We start from the raw sequence: 22,228 nt of genomic DNA on the forward strand, positions 1-22,228 counted from the left end.
GACACATGGCAGAGCTGGGATTAGAACCCAGGTCCTCCTGACTCCCAGGCCTGTGCTCTATCCACTAAGCCATGCTGCTTCTCATACTACTCTTACAGTCATAATAATAATAACAATTGTGGATAATAATAACAATTGTGGTATTTGTTAAGCACGTACTAGGTGTCAAGCACTGTGCTAACTGGCATGTGGCTACAAGATAATCAGGATGGATATAGTCTTTGTGTTCACCCTGGGGCTCACCATCTAAGTAGGGGACATTTATTATGCTAAACAGTATTCAGTATACCTTTGAATTTTCTTGGACATATATATGTCATTCAGAATCAAACATACTATAGTGCATATATATGTTAAGTATATCCATTATATGTTGATTTTTTTCTCCCTGAGAGATTAATCTCAAAATTTACAGCTCATTTCAAATCATCAAAATTCAGATACTTGAAGGCAATGGAGCAGAATGGAACAATAAGCCCTAAACAGTTTTAGCCTGCATCATTCCTCTTTAACAGATCTCGATGTAGGGATAATTCAAATAAATCAAAGCAGCAAACCCTAAATAGCATTAACCAACAACATGTCTATGATAGACTTTGTTACTGTTGTAATTCTGGGTTATTTGGAAGAAAAGTCTTCCATATTGCCAAGTGAAAGATAAGCAAAAAAATTATTAGATGCAAAATAAATAGGTAAGTATGGTAAGGTGCTAGTTACCTACTTCCCCTCTCAGGGTCACACCTGGAGAGTTTCCAGTACTCTACCAGTCTCGACTACAGGAGGGAGAGTCAAGCAGAGGCCTACCCATTCCATTCCTAGCTTGCGCAGAGTTATCTGTCAGTTATTGTCTGTCAGATATGAAGAGGGAGGACGTTTCAGGCCAGAGGCAGGCAGTGGGCAAAAGGCTGGTGGCCAGAGAGATAGCATAGACAAGCCTAGTGAGAGTCTGCAGGATAAAATGTAGTCACCTTTGGGGACTAGGAGCAGATTTTTTCTTTAAGGCTCACTTAGCCAATGAGAGAACCAAGGTGATCCCACCCAGAACCACTGCTGTGTTTTGCTTTCTCCTGGAATTACAATCCCCTCCAGCCTGAAGAGTTGGGAACTCCTGGGATCTAATCCATCACTTTCCCTTGCCTCAACCAAGTCTCTGAGTCACTCAGTGCTTAGATTTCCTGACCTGATCAGTGGGAAGAATTACATTTTCCTTCCTCACTGGGATATCAGAAACATTGATAAACAAAACATACCATCTTGGGCACTGAAGAGACTCTAAAAGATCTTACATTCCACCTCCCCCGCCCCAACCCACTGGCATTAAGTCATATGGATAATATCCCAGACAGATCACTCCATTTCCTATTTTGTAAATTATTTATTTCTATTAACGGCTGTCTGCTCTGTGTCCATGAAGTGCTTACTATGTGCCAGCCACTGTACTAAGCGCAGGGATACATACAAGCTAATCAGGTTGGACACGGTCTTTGCCCCACATGGGACTCATAGTCTTAATCCCCATTTTACCAATGAGGTGACTGAGGCATAGAGAAGTGACGTGACTTGCCCAAGGTCACACAGCAGACATGTGGTGCAGCTGGGATTAGAACCCACGCGCTTCTGATTCCCAGGCCCCTGCTCTATCTACTAAGCCATGTGGCTTCTCTACTCCCCCTCTAGACTGTACTAGTTGCAGGCAGGGAATGTGTCTGCCAACTCCATCCTCTCCATCCAAACCACTACGCTGCTGGTTCAATCTCTCATCCCATCCTGATTGGATTACTGCATCAGCCTCCTCTCTGACCTCCCATCCTCCTGTCTCTCCCCACTTCAATCTATACTTCATACTGCTGCCTGGATCATCTTCATGCAGAAACGCTCTGGGAATGTTACTCCCTCCTCAAAAATCTCCAGTGGCTACCAGTCAACCCACGCATCACGCAGAAACTCCTCACTCTCAGCTTCAAGGCTCTCCATCACCTTGTCCCCACCTACCTCACCCCCTTTCTTTCCTTCTACAGCCGAGCCTGCACCCTCCACTCCTCTGCCGCTAACCTCCTCACTGTGCCTCATTCTCACCTGTCCCACCATCGACCCCCAGCCCACATCCTCCCCGTGGCCTGGAATGCCCTCCCTCTGCACATCCGCCAAGCTAGCTCTCTTCCTCCCTTCAAAGCCCTACTGAGAGCTCACCTCTTCTAGGAGGCCTTCCCAGACTGAGCCCCCCTTTTTCCTCTCCCCCCCTTCCCCCCACCTTACCTCCTTTCCCTCCCCACAGCACCTGTATATATGTTTGTACAGATTCATTACTCTATTTTACTTGTACATATTTACTATTTATTTTGTCAATGATGTGCTTCTAGCTTTGCTTCTATTTATTCTGATGACTTGACACCTGACCGCATGTTTTGTTTTGTTTTGTTTTGTTGTCTGTCTCCCCCTTCTAGACTGTGAGCCTGTTGTTGGGTAGGGACCGTCTCTATATGTTGCCAACTTGTACTTCCCAAGCACTTAGTACAGTGCTCTGCACACAGTAAGAACTCAATAAATATGATTGAATGAATGAATGAATGAACTTGGTTATACTGTACCCTCCCAAGTGCTTAGTCCAGTGATCAGTACATACTAAGCACTCAATAAATACCATTGACGTTGACTGACGATGGAAGGAGTCTACAGAAATGAACTTTTCTCAGTAATGAAACTGTATATCTAACTTAAATCCATCCCACTGCAATTTGAGACTCTGGTGGAAACCTAAGAACATAATCCACACTTTAATGGAGACAGAGAACACCAAATCATCAGCATCGCACATACTACCCCAGTTGCTATTAATTTTATCCTCAAGCCTTCTCTCCTCCAGGCTACAATAACCCAATGCCTTTCCTCTTTCTTCATAAATCTAATTTTCTAGCTTTTTAATCAATTTCAAGTCTCTCTTCAGAGACATCCCTAAATTCTCCGCTCTCCTCTTCAGGTGACATCTACCATACTAAAGGGCAAGACCTCTAAGCCTGACCTGAGTAACAGGGGGGCCGGTCTCCTGATTTTTAGTCCTATTTGTGGACCCCAGGATCGGAATGCTAATGGAACAAGAGCACTGCACTGCAGATTTGTGTGCTGAATACTATCCACTTTTTAGTGACCTTCTTACCTTGTACTCCCTGTGAAGCAAGCCCATGTATGACAATGACCTGCAGCCAGGTGAATAGATCTGATAGAGTTCTGGGTATTTCCCAAATTTTGAAAGCTCAGAATCAGTCAATCAATTGCATTCATTGAGTGCTTACCCTGTACTGAGAGAAGCAGCTTGGCCTAATAGATGGAGCCTGGGCCTAGTCATCAGAAGGACCTTGGTTCCCAACTTTGCCACTTGTCTTCTGTGCGATTTTGAACAAGTCACTTAACTTCTCCATGCCTCAGTCACCTCATCTGTAAAATAGGGATAAGATTTATGAGCCCCAGGTGGGAGATGGACTGCGTGCAACCTAATTAGCTTGTATCTAGTCCAGCGCTTAGTACAGTGCCTGACAAATGGTGAGCATTTACTTAAATACCATTTAAAAAAAAGTGGTTGAAAATTGTGGGACTCAAAAGCAGGAGGGATGTCTGGACTTGTAGAGGCATGGAGCAGGGGACTGATTGCTTGGTTATGAGATTGAAGTTCTGATCATTTTAACTGGGGGAGCTCCAGAAGGGCCTGGGAGAAAATTGGCCTTGAGGATTAACAGAGAACAGCAGCAGAAAGGCACGGGAAAGACCAGCAAGTGGGGAGCTGGCTGAAGGGGAATAGAGCTGGTTTTCCCCTGATGCCCCCACTCACTGGCCCCTGGACCCTCCCTCCTGCCCCAGGTTTCCCTGGCTGCAGAGCTGACAACCCTCTGCAAATTCATGGACAGCCCATGAAAACGTGATCAAATGGGTCGTGTCAGTAATAATAATAATAATGGCATTTATTAAGCATTTACTATATGCAAAGCACTCTTCTAAGCGCTGGGGAGGTTACAAGGTGATCAGGTTGTCCCACGGGGGGCTCACGGTCTTAATCTACATTTTACAGATGAGGTAACTGAGGCCCAGAGAAGTTAAGTGACTTGCCCACACAGCTGACAATTGGTGGAGTGGGGATTTGAACCCATGACCTCTGACTCCAAAGCCCGAGCTCTTTCCACTGAGCCACGCTGCTTCTCTGCTTCTCAGCAAAGCCCATGAAACACGGCCATAAATAATGGTGGCCATCACATTGGGGCAGGGGCAGGAGGAATCCTCTGGGCTCAGCCCTGCAGGCCAGCATCTGCCCCCTTGAGTGCACGCCACCTTCCCTGGGGCTGTCAAGGTTGCCAGGGCAAAGGAGGATAATTGAAAACTTCATTTCCTGGAAGAGCTGGGGATGGATCACATGGTGTGCCCAGCCCTACCCTCCCTGGCCAAGCAGCCATGGCAGCAGTGCCAAACCTAGGGTGCCAGCCACAGTACCCCCTTCACTGCCCAGCTGGCTATTAAGCAACTCACCTTTGGCTGCAGCCATAGCTGGAACAGGTAGGCTGCCTGCTCCACTTTCTTCTCAGTCATTCGTACATTCAATCGTATTTATTAAACTCTTACTGAGTGCAGAGCATTGTACTAAGCACTTGGGAAAGTACAGTACAACAATGAAGAATGACAATCCCTGCCCACAGTAAGCTCACAGTCTGGGTGGGGGGCGGGTGGGGAAGACAGACATCAGTGTAAATAAACAGACATCAATGCAAATAAATAAAATTACAGATATATATGTACGTGCTTTGGGGCTGGGAGTTGGGGAGGGGGAGAGCAAAAGGAACAAGTCAGGACAACATGGAAGGGAGTGGGAGATGAGGAAAAAGTGGGGCTTAGTTGGGGAAGACTTCTCCTCCTCGTCCTCCATTCCTGAGCCCCAGTTGCAGGATCTTGATGGCAACAGGTTCCCCCACTCTTGTTTTTATGGTATTTGTTAATTGCCTACTGTGTGCCAGGCACTATACTAAACTCTGGGGCAGATAAAAGCTAATCAGGTTGGGCAAAGTCCATGTCTCACTTGGGGATCACAATACTAATCCGCATTTTACAGATGAAATAACTGAGGCACAGAGAAGTTTAGTGACTTATCCAAGGTCACCCAGCGAACAAATGGCAGTCCTTCTGATTCCCAGGCCAGTGCTTTATTCACTAGACCATGTTGCTTCTCACCCACTTTTATTGGGTGCCTCTTCTCCTCCCCACTTGGCTCCCCACTCCCCAGTCCTTTTTTCAATTGCGGCACCTGGAACTACAGGCAAATGGAGAGAAATGGGGAGAGAAGTGAGAGGAAAGAGATATTTGCACTCTTCCATTCCCCCCTCCCTTTCTCCCTTCTCTCCTCTACCCCTTCTCCCCTCTTTCTCTCTTTTCTTTCTTTCTCCTCCCCCTTCTTTTGTCCTCCTCCTTCCCCATCTCCTCTTCACCCTTCCATCTCTCTCTTTTCTTCTCCTGCTTTTTCTAAAGCAGGTACTTGTTAAGCACTTACTCTATGCCAAACGCTACACTAAGCACTGGGGCAGATACAAGCCACTCAGGTTGGACACAGTCCATGTCCCACTTGGAACTCACGGTCTTAATCCCCATTTTTCAGGGGAGGGAACTTCAAAGGAATGAAGTGACTTCCCCAAGGTCACACTGCAGACAAGTGGAAGAATTCAAATTAAAACCCAGGTCCTCTGATCCAAATATCCATGCTCTCTCCACTAGACAGTGCTCTTCTTTCTCCCCTCCTCCATCCTCTTATCCTTAATACATTTTCCACCTGTCCCTGGGCTTTGATTTGGGGGAGGGGCCAGTGGGCTGCCATTTGAGAGTTATGTGGTAGAAGGAGGAAGCAGACAGGCAGAAGGGAAAGGAGGCCGGGGGAAGTTGTAGTTTCTGGACCATTTCTAGTTGTCCCCAATAATGATAATAATGATGATGGCATTTGTTAAGTACTTACTACGTGCCAAGCACTGTTCTAAAAACTGGGGTAGATACAAGGTTGTCAGGTTCTCCCATGTGGGGCTTAAAGTCTTAATCCCCATTTTATAGATGAGGTAACTGAGGCACAGAGAAGTTAAGTGACTCGCCCAAAGTCACACAGCTGACAAGTGGTGGAACTGGGATTAGAACCCATGACCTCTGAATCCCAAGCCTGTGCTCTTTCCACTAAACCACACTGCTTCTCATGCCCCAGTGTCCCTACCTCCCCCTGCAGGTGTGTTTTCCCATCCTTTAGAACTCTAGCCCTGTTTTCTGGGCCTCTGCATCACCTTGTTGTGGGCAGGGAATGTATCTATTTATTGTTGTATTGTACTCTCCCAAGAGCTTAGTACAGTGCTCTGCAAATACTCAATAAAAACAACTGACTGGCTAACTGATGCCTAATGGATTCATTCATTCAATCAATCATATTTATTGAGTGCTTACTGTGTGCAGAGCACCTTACTAAGTGCTTGGGAAGTACAAGTTGGCAACATAAAGAGATGGACGGTCCCTACCAAACAATGGGCTCACAGTCTAGAAGAGGGAGACAGACAACAAAACAAAACAAAACATGGGACTACCTCATAGTGTATAAAGTGTTGTCAGTAAGGAGATTTGCCCACTCAGGATCACACATGGAGAGATTCCAGGACTCTACCAGTCTTGGCTATGGGACAGAGGATCAATCAGAGGCATATCCATTCCATTCTTAGCTTGGGCAGTAGTTAGTGAGAGGAAGGCAACCTACTACAAGTTAAAATTCACCAGTGCTGGGCAGCAGCAGGACTGGAGAGAGTTGAGGGCAGACAATTAAGTTTACTGCATGGAAAGAGGCAATGGTAAACCACTTCTGTATTTTTTTTTTAACCAAGAATACTCTGCCAGGACAATTGCAGATGCAGGTGGGGCATTGTGGAAGAGATACATCCATGGAATCACTATGGGTCGGAGATGGCTCGAAAGCATGACAGGACGAGAAGGTTGCAGTGAAACATTTTTTCATAGTAAATGTATCACTCATTTCCAGCTTAGCTGTGTCTTTCAGCTACCTCACCCATTACCACGATCCTAGTCATTCTGCCGCTGCTCTCTAACCTTTGATGGGGACTTTTATCTACAAGTAACCAAAATGGTGGTTCTGTGTTACCCAAGATCACACAGGAGACAAGTGGCGGAGCAGGAATTCAAACCCAAGTCCTCTAACTCCCAGGCCCAGGCTCTTCCCACTAGGCCCCTCTGCTGTCCCACAGGCAGTTTGATTTCCTTTCTGGTGGCCCAAATTCGGGTAGGAAACTGCTTTTCCCCAGTGGTCCTTGGCAGGTTTGGCTCCACCCCTGCTTGGCAAAAAGACAGATCTGGCTGGCCTCGGGAGGGCATAAAGTTTCCCATCCAGGAGACCACGTTTTTCCTTACACCCTGCCCTGGCAGCCACCCCTATGGGTAGCAGTGGGGTCATCCATACAAGCAGCTTGTTTTGCACTTTTCCAAGCTGATCTGTTTCTCCCCCAACTACGACTTTCCCTGAACCAGGCCTGGCCCCACCATCCCACCCTCACCACCCACCCTACAATCACTGGCCACCATAACATTTTCAAGATGAACCCCTGACTCTTGATGAAGAGCAGTCTTTCAGTGAAATTTAATAATTGATTTAATTAGAACTGCCCTGCAGCTGTGTGAGATGCGAAACTTCTTTCTTTTCCTCCTTTTTTTTTTCCAGCCTGAGGAGAATGGAATAGCTCCCATTCATTGCTAAGTGTACCTTCAGAGACAAATCCGACTGCCTCTTTATAGGCCCATTCTCTTTGGCTGCTTTGAAATGGATCCTCCAGCCATTCACATACAGTAATTCAGCCAGTGAATAAGATGCTTTTCATTGGTGGCCTTTCAGGACATAAAGAGAAGGCACTGCCAGCCTCAAAGAACCCAGGCCTTCGGATGAATAATTCATGCCCCTCTCCTCGACCTCCTCTTTGATCTTGTTCTCTTCCTTGGGCTTAAGGTGGAAAGGAAGCTCTGGTTTGGTGATTGACACCTGTTGGGAACAGGTCTTCTCTGTTATCCACAGGCAGACAGACACAACCCAACAGAGACCACTTCCTCCCATTCTTGTGCAGCTCTGTACTGGGAGACAGCTAGACTGTAAGCAGGGAATGTGTCTACCAACACTGTTACATGTATTCTCCCAAGCACTAAATACAGAAGGAGCATTGTGTAATGGATAGAACATAAGCCAGGGAGCCACAAGGTCATGGGTTTAAATCCCAGCTCTGCCACTTGTTTGCTATGTGACCTTGGGCAAGTCACTTCACTTCTCTGTGCCTCAGTCGCCTCATCTGTAAAATGGAGATTGAGTCTTGTGAGCCTCACATGGGACAGGGACTGTGTCCAACTCAATTTACTTTTATCCACCCCAGTGCTCTGTATGGTGTCCAGCACAAAGTAAGTGCTTAACAAATACCATTATTATTAGATGGTATCTAGGTGTCCAAATATCAACTTCAGGTGGGATGGTCCAAATGATGAGAGGTCTGTTCTGCCACCTGAAATGTTTAGGGTGGAATCTATTCGTGTCCTGCTTCTGCTGCTGCTGGGGTTGAGGAAAAGGAGATGGGAAGGACACCAAGGGCCAACAGAGCAGCAGAACTGGGGAGGAGGAGGAGGAGGAATGGAGGAGGAGTTGATCAACCTCCCCTGCCCCTTCTCTTCAGTCAATCAGTGGTATTTATTGAGTGCTTTCTGTGTACAGAGCACAAAAACTCCTCACTCACGGCTTCAAGGCTCTCCATCACCTCGCCCCTTCCTACCTCACTTCCCTTCTCTCCTTCTCCAGCCCAGCCCGTACCTTCCACTCCTCTGCTGCTAACTTCCTCACTGTACCTCATTCTCACCCATCCTGCCATCGACCCCCGGCCCATGTCCTTCCCCTGGCCTGGAATGCCCTCCCTCCACACATCTGCCAAGCTAGCTCTCTTCCTCCCTTCAAAGCCCAACCGAGAGCTCACCTCCTCCAGGAGGCCTTCCCAAACTGAGCCCCCTTTTTCCTCCCCTCCTCCCCAACCCCCCTGCCCTACCTCCTTCCCCTCCCCACAGCACTTGTATATATTTGTTCAGATTTGTTACTCTATTTATTTTACATGCATATATTTACTATTCTATTTATTTTGTTAATGATGTACATATAGCCTAAATTCTATTCTGACGATTTTGACACCTGTCTACGTGGTTTGTTTTGTTGTCTGTCTCCCCCTTCTAGACTGTGAGCTCGTTGTTGGGTAGGGACCGTCTCTATATGTTGCCGACTTGTACTTCCCAAGTGCTTAGTACAGTGCTCTACACACAGTAAGCGCTCAATAAATACGACTGAAAGAAAGAATGAATGAATGAATACTTGGGAAAGTTCAGTGCAATAGCATTGGTTGACATGATTCATTCATTCATTCAATCGTATTTATTGAGCGCTTACTATGTGCATATCACTGTACTAAGCGCTTGGGAAGTACAAATTGGCAACATATAGAGACGGTCCCTACCCAACAGTCTAGAAGGGGGAGACAGACAACAAAACAAAACAAGTAGACAGGTGTCAATACCATCAGAATAAATAGAATTATAGCTATATACACATCATTAATAAAATAGAGCAATAAATATGTACAAATATACACAAGTGCTGTGGAGAGGGGAAGGGGGCAGGGCAGAGGGAGGGAGGGGGGCAATGGGGAGGGGAGGACGAGGAGAGGAAAAGGGGGGGCTCAGTCTGGGAAGGTCTCCTGGAGGAGGTGAGCTCTCAGTAGGGCTTTGAAGGGAGGAAATGAGCTACTTTGGTGGATGTGTGGAGGGAGAGCATTCCAGGCCAGAGGTAGGATGTGGGCCAGGGGTCAACGGTGGTACAGGTGAGAATGAGGCCCCGTGAGGAGGTTAGTGCACCAGAGGAGCGGAATGGGTGGGCTGGGCTGTAGAAGGAGAGAAGGTAGGTGAGGCAAGAGGGGGCGAGGTGATGGAGAGCTTTGAAGCCGAGTGTGCGGAGTTTTTGCCTCATTCGAAGGTTGATAGGCAACCACTGGAGATTTTTAAGGAGGGGAGTGACATGCCCAGAGCATTTCTGTACAAAGATAATCCGGGCAGCAGAGGAGTTCACAATCCAAAAGTAATGAGTTGTTCTCTCCTCTGTCCATTCCCTTCTTGGCCCCCCCTCCTTGCCCTCCCTCTCACTTTGGCCCCACCCCATGGTGGTCCCACTCCCTCAAAGGCCCATCTCCTCTCCCCAACCATAACAGACCTGAAATCTGACCAGGACTCATCATTCAATAAATAATAATTTTCAAATGTCACCTCTGTGGAGCACTGTACTGAGCACTAGGGAGAGTACAGTACAACTCTGAGAAGCAGCATGGGTGCAGTGGATAGAGCACCAACCTGGAAGTCAAAGGTCATGGATTCTAATCCCAGCTTTGCCACCTCTCTCCTGTGTGATCTTGGGCAAGTTACTTCACTTCTCAGGGCCCCAGTTACTTCATCTGTAAAATGGGAATTAAGTCTTTGAGCCCTATGTGGAGCAGGTACTGTGTCTAACCTAAGTTACTTGTATCCACCCCAGAGAATAGTACAGTGCCTGGCACATAGTAAGTGCTTAACAAATATGATAATAATTATTATTATTTCAACAGAATTGGTAGTCATGAACCCTGGCCATAAGGAGCTTACAATCTAGAGGAGACAAAACCCTTTGCTTCAGAGGTTGACCGCTACAGTCTGAATTCCATCTTCAGAAACCACTCTCAGGTTTATTTCTCCTTATATCAACCCTCTGCCAAAAGAAAATGATACACAGCACCGAAGATCGAAATAAGCAATCCGTAACTAACTGCTATCCCACGTCTATTCACTAATAACCAAAGTTGTAAAGCTTCCAAAACAGCTGCTTAGAAACATTGCAGCAAAATAGCCTGTTAGAAAATGGAGGAGAGTGGGTTTGGACTTGGATTAATGTAACAACAATAGCTTCATAAGAATCAGCTGGCGCCCAGGGCCCACATTCGTCAACCAGTATAGATCTTCGGGCCGGTGTTTAATGGGAAAATTTATTTTATCGTAGCTCTGGGCACGGATTTGCCACAGATTTAATTCTGTCTACCTCCACCAGCCAGATGTAGCCACATGAAGCAGTGTTTCAACCCTGTGCCTTAAACTGGGAAATAATCCAGCAATTTCAAGATACTCATATTTGGTTTCCTAGGGTATTTATTTGGTAGCAAGAACGTGCTCTCTGGGTCTGTGTCATTTCTATGGCACTCGCTGAGAACTTTAGACTCCAATAGCATAGAATCAAAAACCTCTAGGAGCTTCTCACTGCATCTCACACAAACCTAAAGCTACTAACTGCTGGCTCTTACTACATCACGGTTTGTGCTACTCCAACCAGTCAATCAATAGAATTAATTGCTTACCGTGTGCAGAGCACTGTGCTAGGAGTTTGGGAGAGGACAATATTCCTTCCTCACAAGCAAATCTCCTAAACCACACTTGCTCATCACTCTTCCTCCTATAAACTTCTGGCTCACATCTAGTCCCAGCCTCAGATTTATTCCCCAGGCAGCTTCACCCCATAATGACTCTCCCTCAGTTTTCAAAGCTCTTCCGAAAAATCAACTAATGTCACTGTGCCTTCACTGATGGATTCCCCTCACCAATCCAGCAGTATTTCTACCTTCTCGGTCCGAGAATTTACATTCATTCTTATTGACTGACATTTTCATTGTAGATTGATATTATTATCTTCATTTTGCAGTTGGGCAAACTAAGGCTCAGAGAGGTTGTGACTTCCTCACCACCACATAGCAGACCAGGCTAGGGACAGAGCCAAGACTATTCATTCATTCAGTCAGTCATATTTATTGAAAGCGCGGTACACCAATAAACAGTGACATTCCCTGTCCACAACTAGCTTACAGTCTTGAGTGGGGGAAACAGACATCAATACGAATAAACAAAATTACAGATAGGTACATAAGTGCTGTGGGGCTGGGGAGAGGAAGAGCAAAGGGAGCAAGTCAGGGCGATGCAGAAGGGAGTGGGAGATGAGGAAAAGTGGGGCTTAGGCTGGGAAGGCCTCTTGGGGGAGATTTTCCTTCAATAGGCCTTTGAAGGGGGGAGAGTAATTGTCTGTCAGATTTGAGGATGGAGGGCATTCCAGGCCAGAGGCAGGATGTGGGTTAGGGGTTGGTGTAGAGACAGGAGAGACTGAGGCACAGTGAGAGAGCACTAGAGGAGTAAAGTGTGAGGGCTGTGTTGTAGAAGGAGAGAAGTGAGGTGAGGTAGGAGGGGGCAAGGTAGTGGAATGCTTTAAAGCCAATGTTGGGGAGGGGTTTTTTGATCCAGGCAGCAGAGGGAATTATAGGCTGGTGTTGGGAGAGACAGAAAGCTGGGAGGACTAGAACTCAGGTCTCCTGACTTCCAAACCCACCCTCTTTCCACGAGCATCTGTAGGAAATACCAATACTTTCCCCTTAGATTTTTGCTGCAGAGTCACCGCTGAGAAAGATGATCCCAACAATCAATAAATCCATCAATCAAAGGTATTTGTTGAGCACTCACTGTGTGCAGAGCATTATCCTAAGAGCTTCAGAGAGTATAGTGCAACGAAGTTGGTAGACACGTTCCCTGCTCACAATGAGCTTACTGTTTAGATGGGGAGACTGTGTTTCATATGCAGTGAAACACAGACATGGGACATGGGAGTCAGAAGACCCGGGTTCTAATCCTGGATCCACCACTTGTCTTCTGTGTGACCTTGGGCAAATCACTTAATTTCTCAGGACCTTAGCTCGGGGATTCAATACCTATTCTCTCTTGCCTAGTTAGATTGTGAGCCCCTTGGGGGACCGGATTATCTGCCCTGATGCTTAGAATAGTGCTTGGAGCATAGTATGTGTTTAACAGATTCCATAAATATTATTACTGTATGCACACGGCATATTTTATAATATTGCATATTTTATAAACCTCCCCATCTCCAAGAAAAACCAGCCACTGCCCTCACTGGCATACAAAGCAAAGTGATTCCTGGAGAGAGAAAAAACATGACTTACCATTCTGATGGCATAATTAGTAGCTGTGAAAAAGGCCTGAGGCAACGAGAAGAAAAGACTTTCAAAACAGCTCTGGTTTGAGGTTTATTTCTTTTGTCTCAGTCCCAGGAAAGGTGCAATTAATTTGGCCATTAATCCCCGACTAAAATAGGAGTTACTGTTTTTACAAAAAACACCCCTTACACCGATAACAACTTTAACTGTCATCCGTCTGTTCCATCCTTTACTCCACAGAATCATGTCTCTGATGTGTCAAAGGATGCCATCCACTTGCATCCACTGGGAAATGGGAATAAAATGACATCACCTGGAGAGAAGTCTGTGGAACTCTGTGCTTTTGATAAACCTGGTGTTCCCAAAGCGATGTCTTGGAAAAACACATTTTGCGGAAGTGAGACTACTTATTTCCATATCACCTTCTATTTGGGGAGTTTACAAATATCAATTATCATTTTAATGCAGAAAATATTTGGAGAACCAACACCACCACTGAAATTTCCCCTTTAATCAAGATTGAGGCTATGGCTCCCTTTTGCTTGAGTTTCTTTCATTGGTGACCTGGGAGTCAAGAAGTCAAGTAGAGGGAGTAAAAGGTTAACAAGACTATTGCTCAGACAGCAAAAATTCATCTCACCTGGAATCCTTCTTTCTTTTTGTTTCCCCATTTTCACTTATCTGGATCTAATAGTAGGCCCCAATGGGGTTTTAAAAGGAGTTTGTAACTTGGGAGACGATTTTAAAGCTGAAGACTCCAGGGTCAGGGAGAAAAGGAATGATTCACCCATGCCCCAGTCAAAAGGCCCTGCCCACCTAGGGAGAATAATTCATTCATTCAATCGTATTTATTGAGCTTTTACTGTGTGCAAAGCACTGTACCAAGTACTTGGGAGAGTACAATATAACAACAAACAGACACATTCCTGCCCACAGTGAGCTCACAGTCTACAGGAGGAATTGTGGCATTTGCTAAGTTTAAGGGGAAGGGAGGACAGGTATTGAATCCCCATTTTCCAGATGAGGAAGCTGAGGCACAGAGAAGTTAAATGACTCCCCGAAAGTCACACAGCAGGCAAATCATCATCATCATCATCAATCGTATTTATTGAGCACTTACTATGTGCAGAGCACTGTACTAAGCGCTTGGGAAGTACAAATTGGCAACACATAGAGACAGTCCCTACCCAACAGTGGGCTCACAGTCTAAAAGGGGGAGACAGAGAACAAAACCAAACATAGCAATAAAATAAAATAAATAGGATAGATATGTACAAGTAAAATAAATAAATAAATAAATAGAGTAATAAATATGTACAACCATATATACATATATACAGGTGCTGTGGGGAAGGGAAGGAGGTAAGATGGGGGGATGGAGAGGGGGACGAGGGGAGAGGAAGGAAGGGGCTCAGTCTGGGAAAGCAAATGGTAGAGTTGGGATGAGATCTCAGATCTCTTAACTCCCAGGCCCTTTCTACTATACCACTGGTTGCCCAGCAGAGTCACTCTCAATCTGAAAGAAATCACTCAGTGAAAGAGAGTCTAGGCCACAGTGTAGTTCACAAACTCCAGCTGGTGTGGAGGGAAGCAGAAATTCTGCACCAACAAATAGTTGCATTCTCCCCTCTTCCCCCTAGAGAGACTGATGCCTCCACGTAGCTTCCGCAAGGCCTTGGAAACACCAAGAAGTTTTTAATTGGTTCTAATCTGTGTTCAATATAATTATAACATTTTAAACCACTTACTCTGTTCTTATAGGGCTTTTTTTGTTAAGCGCTTACTACGTGCCAAACATTAGCACGGCTAAGAGGTTGGAGCACTGGCATGGAAGTCAGAGAGACCTCGGTTCTAATTCCAACTCCACCACTTATCTGCTGTGTGACCTTGGAAAGTCACTTCACTTCTCTGTGCTTCAGTTATCTCATCTGTAAATGGGGATTAAGACTGTGAGCTCTATGTGGGACAGGGTCTGAGTCCAACCCAATTACCTTGTATTTACCCCAGTGCTTAGGACAGTGCCTGGCACATAGTAAGTACTTAACAAATACCACATTCATTATTCACTATACTGAGAACTGAGGTAGATACAAGATACTAAAAAACAATAATAACTGTGGCATTTGTTAAGCCCTTCCTATGGGCCAAGCACTACAGTAAGCACTGGGGTAAGTGAAAGATAATCAGGTTGAACACAGTCCCTGTCCCAAATGGGGCTCACAGTCTCAATACCCATATTATTGATGAGGTAACTGAGGCAGAGGGAAGTGAAGTGACTTCCCGAAGGTCACACAGCAGATATATATATATATATAGCGGAGCCGGGATCAGAACCCATGCCGGTCCCCCCTGGGGCGCAAAGTCTAAGTAGGAGGAGAACAGGCATTCAGTCCACATTTTCAGATGAGCTAACTGAGACACAGAGGAAGTTAAGTGACTTGCCCAATGTCACACAGTAGACAAGTGGCATGGGCTGGAATTACAACCCAGGTCTTCTGACTTCCTCCACTAGACCCCACTGCTGTCAATAAATACGATTGAATGAATGAATGAATGAATGCTCTAACAGCTGGACTCCTCCCTAAAGGACCTAGATATTCAAGATCCAAGAGCTCAGGATAAAGGGGGAAAACAGCAATGTAAAGCAGCATGGTCTAAGGGGAAGGGCATGGCCCTGAGAGCCAGAGGTTCTGGGTTCTAATCCCAGGTACTGTGTCACCTTGGGCAAATCACTCAAGTTTTCTGTGCCTCAGTTTTCTCATCCGTAAAATGGAATTCAATCCTCCTCCCTCCTACTTAAACTGTGAGTCTCAAATGGAACAGGAACTGTGTCCAATCTGATGATCATGAATCTACCCCAGTGCTTAGTACAGCTTGAGAAGCAGCGTGGCTCAGTGGAAGGAGCATGGGTTTTGGAGTCAGAGGTCATGGGTTCAAATCCCAGCTCCTCCAACTGTCAGCTGTGTGACTTTGGGCAAGTCACTTAACTTCTCTGTGCCTCAGTTCCCTCATCTGTAAAATGGGGATTAAAACTGTGAGCCCCCCGTGGGACAACCTGATCAACTTGTTACCTCCCCAGCGCTTAGAATAGTGCTTTGCATATAGTAAGCACTTCACAAATACCATTATTATTATTATTACCAATAAGAAAATGAAAAATAAATAAATAAACAGCCAATGCCCCAATCCACAGACCCACCTGAAACCCCAGCATCCAATGAGCATTTTACACCCGATAAAAGATCCTGGACCTGGGAGATAGAGGACTTGGGTTATAATTCTGACTCTACTTGTCTGCAAGATGGGGACTCAATCCCTGTTTTTTTTTGTTTTATAATGACATTTATTAAGTGCTTACTATGTGCAAAGCACTGTTCTAAGTGCTGGGGAGGTTACAAGGTGATCAGGTTGTCCCATGGGGGGATCACAGTCTTAATCCCCATTTTACAGATGAGGTAACTGAGGCACAGAGAAGTGAAGTGACTTGCCCAAAGTCACACTGCTGACAAGTGGTGGAGCTGGGATTTAAACCCATGACCTCTGACTCCAAAGCCCATGCTCTCCTGTTCTCCCTCCTACTTAAGACTGTGAGCCCATGTGGGACCCGGTGATCTTGTATCTATCCCAACACTTAGGGGCAATTGGCACATAGTAAGCGTGGCTCTGTGGAAAGAGACCAATCATGGGTTCTAATCCCAGCTCTGCCACTTATTGGCTGTGTGACTTTGGGCAAGTCACTTAACTTCTCTGTGCCTCAGTTACCTCATTTGTAAAATGGGAATTACGATTGTGAGCCCCACGTGGGACAACCTGATCACCTTGTATCCCCCCAGTGTTTAGAACAGTGCTTTGCATATAGTAAGTGCTTAACAAATGCCATCATTATTATTATCATTATTAACAGATACCATTATTATTATGTTTAAAAATCGAAAGGCCACTCTGCTTCTGAAGCTGGTTGATATTAAAAGCAACCTGACTGAAATTCTTCAAGCCAAGTGGGAATACGATTTGGTAAATCAGAGCAAAATGATATTGGTGCATTGAAGCAGCATGGCTCAGTGGAAAGAGCCCGGGCTTGGGAGTCAGAGGTCACAGGTTCTAATCCCGGCTCTGCCACATGTCTGCTGTGTGACCTTGGGCAAGTCACTTAACTTCTCTGAGCCTCAGTTACCTCATCTGTAAAATGGGGATTGAGACTGTGAGCCCCACGTGGGACAACCTGATCACCTTGTACCCCCACCCCCAGCGCTTAGAACAGTGCTTTGCACATAGTAAGTGCTTAACAAATACCATTATTATTATTATTACCATTGATGACTGTGGTTGATAGATTGTAAGCTCCTTGAGGACAGGGATCATACCTATCAATTCTATTTTATGGTACTCCCCCAAGTGCTTAGAAGAGTGCCCTGCACACAGTAAGAACTCCATAAATACCACTGATGGATTGATTGATTGTTGATGGGGCCATCAGCTTTTTAAAAGGCTACATTGTTGCACAAATGATCATTCTGAAAAAGTCAGGTGGATATAGTATCACAGTACTAAGCACTGGGAAAGAACTTCATGGATGAGGTATAGATACAGTCCCTCATCCCCAAGGGGCACACAATCTAAGAATCATGGAGAAGGGGTGGATGGGTGACAGACACAAGAGAGAAGGCAAACAAAAATGAAAAACAAAGACAAAAACAAGAACAGGAGAGGAGTGGAAGGATTTCAGTCCAGAAGTCACAGCTGAGGCCACAGCACTGACTTTCTTGACATTCTAGGAATTTGGAAGCCCTCACACACTGCTGCTGGCTGAGTCCTTCGCAGGGCAGAAACAGGGGCTGATAGGAGTCCCGGTGTCATGGAGGGGGCATCTTCCCTCACAGTTGGACCCTGAGGGTCAAGAGCTGGGGGAGCGGTGGATGGGTCTCACTGCTCTCGATGGCAGCGTTCTCGCCTGGACAGATGGATGTCCCTGTGTCATGGAGGGGGCAGCATCTTCCCACAGAGCTAGGAGGTTGAATACTTCCCCAATGCACCAATAATCAATGGGTATCACTGTTCCTCCTCCAATATTCTAATGTGATTCTTCCATCTGCAGAGCCAACGTGGTTCTATGCCATCCTAAGGGCAGGAGAAGACCATACGACTAAATCCAGCCTTCTTCTCAGCCCCCCCCCAGTCTACCCCAGAAACAATAGCTTCTTTCTGCAGAACTGGGGGCTTTGCACTAATGTGAAATCCCAAACTGGGAACTCCAAGTCCAAAAATAATAAGAAGGCACTTGGAGCTCATAATCATTTTATGATGCTAATTTAACTTTAATGAACATGTTTGGAGTTCTCTGCATCAGAGGCTGGTATTGATCTTGCTTGTGTTAATTCATAACCAGACCATATTTGAAGACATAAACTTTAAGAGAGCTCATAAAAAGAACCAGACATCATGTACCTCTTGTCTCCTGTTGTGGGAGCCACGAGAGATGTCAATTTTCTGAGGCTCTGTGAATATAGGCACCTAGTGGATATGAATCCTGGACAAGAACTGTTTGGGACAGGGAGGGGGACAGAAATTCACTGGGATAAGTCCTCCTTCTAAAAGATGCAAGGTGCTTATAGAGGAGATAATTCATGGTCAGCTTTTTATATTTTTATTCTTATGGCATTTGTTAAGTGCTTATTACATCCCAGGCACTCTACTAAGCACTGGGGATAGACGCAAACAAATCAGGTTGGACACAGTCCATGTCCACTTGGGGCTCACGGTCTTAATTCCCATTTTGCACATGACAAAGCTGAGGCACAGAGAAGTGAAGTGACTTGACTGAGGTCACATGGCAGGCAAGCAGCAGAGCCAGGGATAGAACCCAGGCCCTCTGACTCCCATGCCCTTGCTCTTTCCATTAGGCCACACTCTTTCTATTCTGTTTCCAGACTGGGTAGAGTATCTGTGTGCAGAAGACTTTACAGGTCTTGGGGTTGAGAAAGCTCACCCTAAGCCACATAAGCATTTCTGGTTAGTAAGCACATTGTAAACAGGGAAAGGAAAACAGCCATAACAGTTAGGAGAGATCCACAAGAGTGGGAAGTTACCATTCTCATGCTTCTCGGGGGGGCACGAGACAAAAGAATCCAAGAGCCTGTAAGAAACTTTAGTTCATCTTTCATTTATCATAATCAAAGCCTCGGAGGGTTTGCCTAACCGGGAGGGAAAACTTTACACATCTCACCCCCTTAATCATAATAAAGTTTTATCTCCCAAGAAAGAAGAAAATAACTGAATCCCTGTGCACTGGGTCCCTTCATCTGAATGAGACAATCAATGGATCTATCCATCACTCACATTATCTCCACTGTCATATGGTGGACTTAAAAAGCCACAGTCCGTCTGTGAACTCTATGAGATCATCTAAAATGGGAATCGGTGACTGTTGCCAAAAATTCAGGTCCTGAATGGAAAATGCACATTTTAGAATAACCTAGCAAATACCTTTTAAAAAAATGTTAATCCAGCTCAAATCCCATTTCAACCAATTTGTTTGCATAGGGACCTGCCTCCTTTTATTTTATTTTCTTATGATATTTGTTAAGCGCTTAGTACATGCCAGGCACTGTACTAAGAGCTGGGGTAAATATCAGCCACTCAGATTGGACACAGTCCATGTCCCTGTGGGGCTCACAGTATTCATCCCTGTTTTACAGATAAGGTAACTGAGGCTCAGAGAAGGCCCAAGATTACATGGCAGAGAAGTGGAAGAGCTGGGAATAAAACTCAGGTCCTTCAGATCCCAGGCCCATGTTCTATCAACTAGGCTGCACCGCTTTAATTGCTTCCTACAACACTAAGATGAAAAAATTCAAGGTAGCAGATCTCTAGGAATTGCAAACAAAAAGAGAATAAGGAAGCAGATATAAGCTCATCAGGCTGGACACAGTCCCTGTCCCACATGGTGCTCACAGTTTACAGGGGAGAACAGGTATTGAATCCCCATTTTAATAATAATAATGATGGTATTTGTTAAGCTCTTACTATGTGCCAAGCACTGTTCTAAGCACTAGGATAGATGCAAGGTTATCAGATTGTCCCACGTGGGGCTCACCATCTTAATCCCCATTTTACAGATGAGGTAACTGAAGCACAGAGAAGTTAAGTGACTTGTCCAAAGTCCCACAGCTAACAAATGGAGGAGCCATGATTAGAACCCATGACCTCTGACTCCCAAGCCTGTGCTCTTTCCACTAAGCCACGCTGCTTCTCATGAAGAAACGGAGACACAGGGTAGGTAAGTGACTTGCCCAAAATTACTCAGCAGACAAGAGGCAGATCCACATTAGAACTCAGATCTTTCTGACTCCCAGGCCCGTGTTCTATTCACTAGGCGACGCTACTTCTCTTTTTGCAAATGCCACTTGTCAGATCCACTTTTGACTATTGTATCAGCCACCCCATTGGTCTCCCTGCTTCCAGCCTCTCCCGTCTCCAGTCTATACTTCATTATAGTATTCAGATCATCTTTCTAAAGTGTCACTCTGCGGTCATCTTTCTGCATCCCCTATGGGAAAGAGAAAAGCACCCACAGCATGTAGCCTATACTAAAATTCAGGAAGACTGGTGGCTGCTATAATAATAATAATGATGGCATTTGTTAAGCACTTACTATGTGCAAAGCACTGTTCTAAGTCCTGGGGAGGATACAAGGTGATCAGGTTGTCCCACGTGGGGTTCACAGTCTTAATCCCCATTTTACAGATGAGGGAACTGAGGCACAGAGAAGTTAAGTGACTTGTCCAAGGTCACACAGCTGACAATTGGCGGAGCCAGGATTTGAACCCATGACCTCTGACTCCCAAGCCCGGGCTCTTTCCATTGAGCCAAGCTGCTTCTCTAAGATCACTGCGGCAATGGGTGTTCTCTGGATCATGAGGAGTTTGAAATTCTCCTCTAGCCACAGTCCCCCATTGATTTTCATTCAATCAATCATACTTATTGATTCATTCAATCAATCAATCATACTTATTGAGTGCTTGCTGCATGCAGAGCATTGTACTGTTTGAGAGAATATAGTAAAACCACAGCTGGTTGACATATTCCCTGCCCACAATGAGTTTACGGTATAGAGGATTTGCATTTTTGTTTTGTAAATCTATCCTGTCCTTTATGCTGTTTAAGTGTTTTTATTGTTTCTATACTCCTGCTGTGTCTGTCTCTAGTCCCATCTGCCACACTTGTATTCTTAGATTGTGAACACTCTGTGGGTCAGAGACCGAACCTTATTCCCACTATTTCATACTTTCCCTGCACTTAGTACAGCAATCTCCATACAGTAAACACCCTAATACTAACCTTCTCCACGTCTGCCCACATCCTCCCACTGGCCTGAAAAGTCCTCCCTCCTCAAATCCTACAGACAATTACTCTCTCCCACTTCAAAGTCTTATTAAAGGAACATCTCCTCCAGGAGGCCTTCCCTGACTAAGCCCCCCTTTCCTCTTCTCCTACTCCCTTCTGCACCACCACGACTTGTTTCCTTTGTTCATCCTCCATCCCAGCCCCACAGCACTTACATCTTGTCTTATGCCATCAAGTCGTCTCTGACCCATAGGGATGCCATGGACACATTTCTCCCAGAGTGCCCCACCTCCAGCAGCAATCGTTCTGGTAGTCTATCTATAGGGTTTTCTTGGTCACAATATGGAATTGTTTTACCTTTGCTTTCTTCCTCACAGCAAACTTGAGTCTCCGCCCTTGACTCTCTCCCCTGCTGCTACTGCCCAGCATGGGTGAGTTTTGACTTGTAGCAGATTGCCTTCCACTCGCTAGCCCTGCCCAAGCTAAGAATGGAATGGACAGGCCTCTGCTTGACTCTCCCTCCTGTAGTCAAGAATGGTAGAGTACTGGAAACCCTCCAGGTGCGACCCTGAGAGGGGACAGCACTCATGATGTTTATTTATATTAATGTCTGTCTTCCCCCTCTAGACTGTAAGCTCATTGTGGGAGGGAATGTGTCTGTTTTTAGTTATACTGTATTCTCCCAGGTGCTCAGTACAGTGTTCTGCACGCAGTAAGTGCTCAATAAATACAATTGAATGAATGAATAAATAAGATTGACTGACTAAGCCACCCACTTAAGAGAGGAGATAAAA

General features: G+C 45.5%; 1 non-coding gene across 1 annotated transcript; it reads right to left on the reverse strand.

Annotated features, from left to right (window-relative positions):
- Positions 1-21,875: 21,875 nt before the first annotated feature.
- LOC119929393 lies at positions 21,876-22,012 on the reverse strand. The gene has a single exon (XR_005451519.1). It is a non-coding gene; the product is annotated as a small nucleolar RNA SNORA7 (small nucleolar RNA).
- Positions 22,013-22,228: the final 216 nt, after the last annotated feature.

This window comes from Tachyglossus aculeatus, chromosome 5 (assembly GCF_015852505.1).
Source record: "Tachyglossus aculeatus isolate mTacAcu1 chromosome 5, mTacAcu1.pri, whole genome shotgun sequence".
Classification (NCBI taxonomy): Eukaryota; Metazoa; Chordata; class Mammalia; order Monotremata; family Tachyglossidae; genus Tachyglossus; species Tachyglossus aculeatus.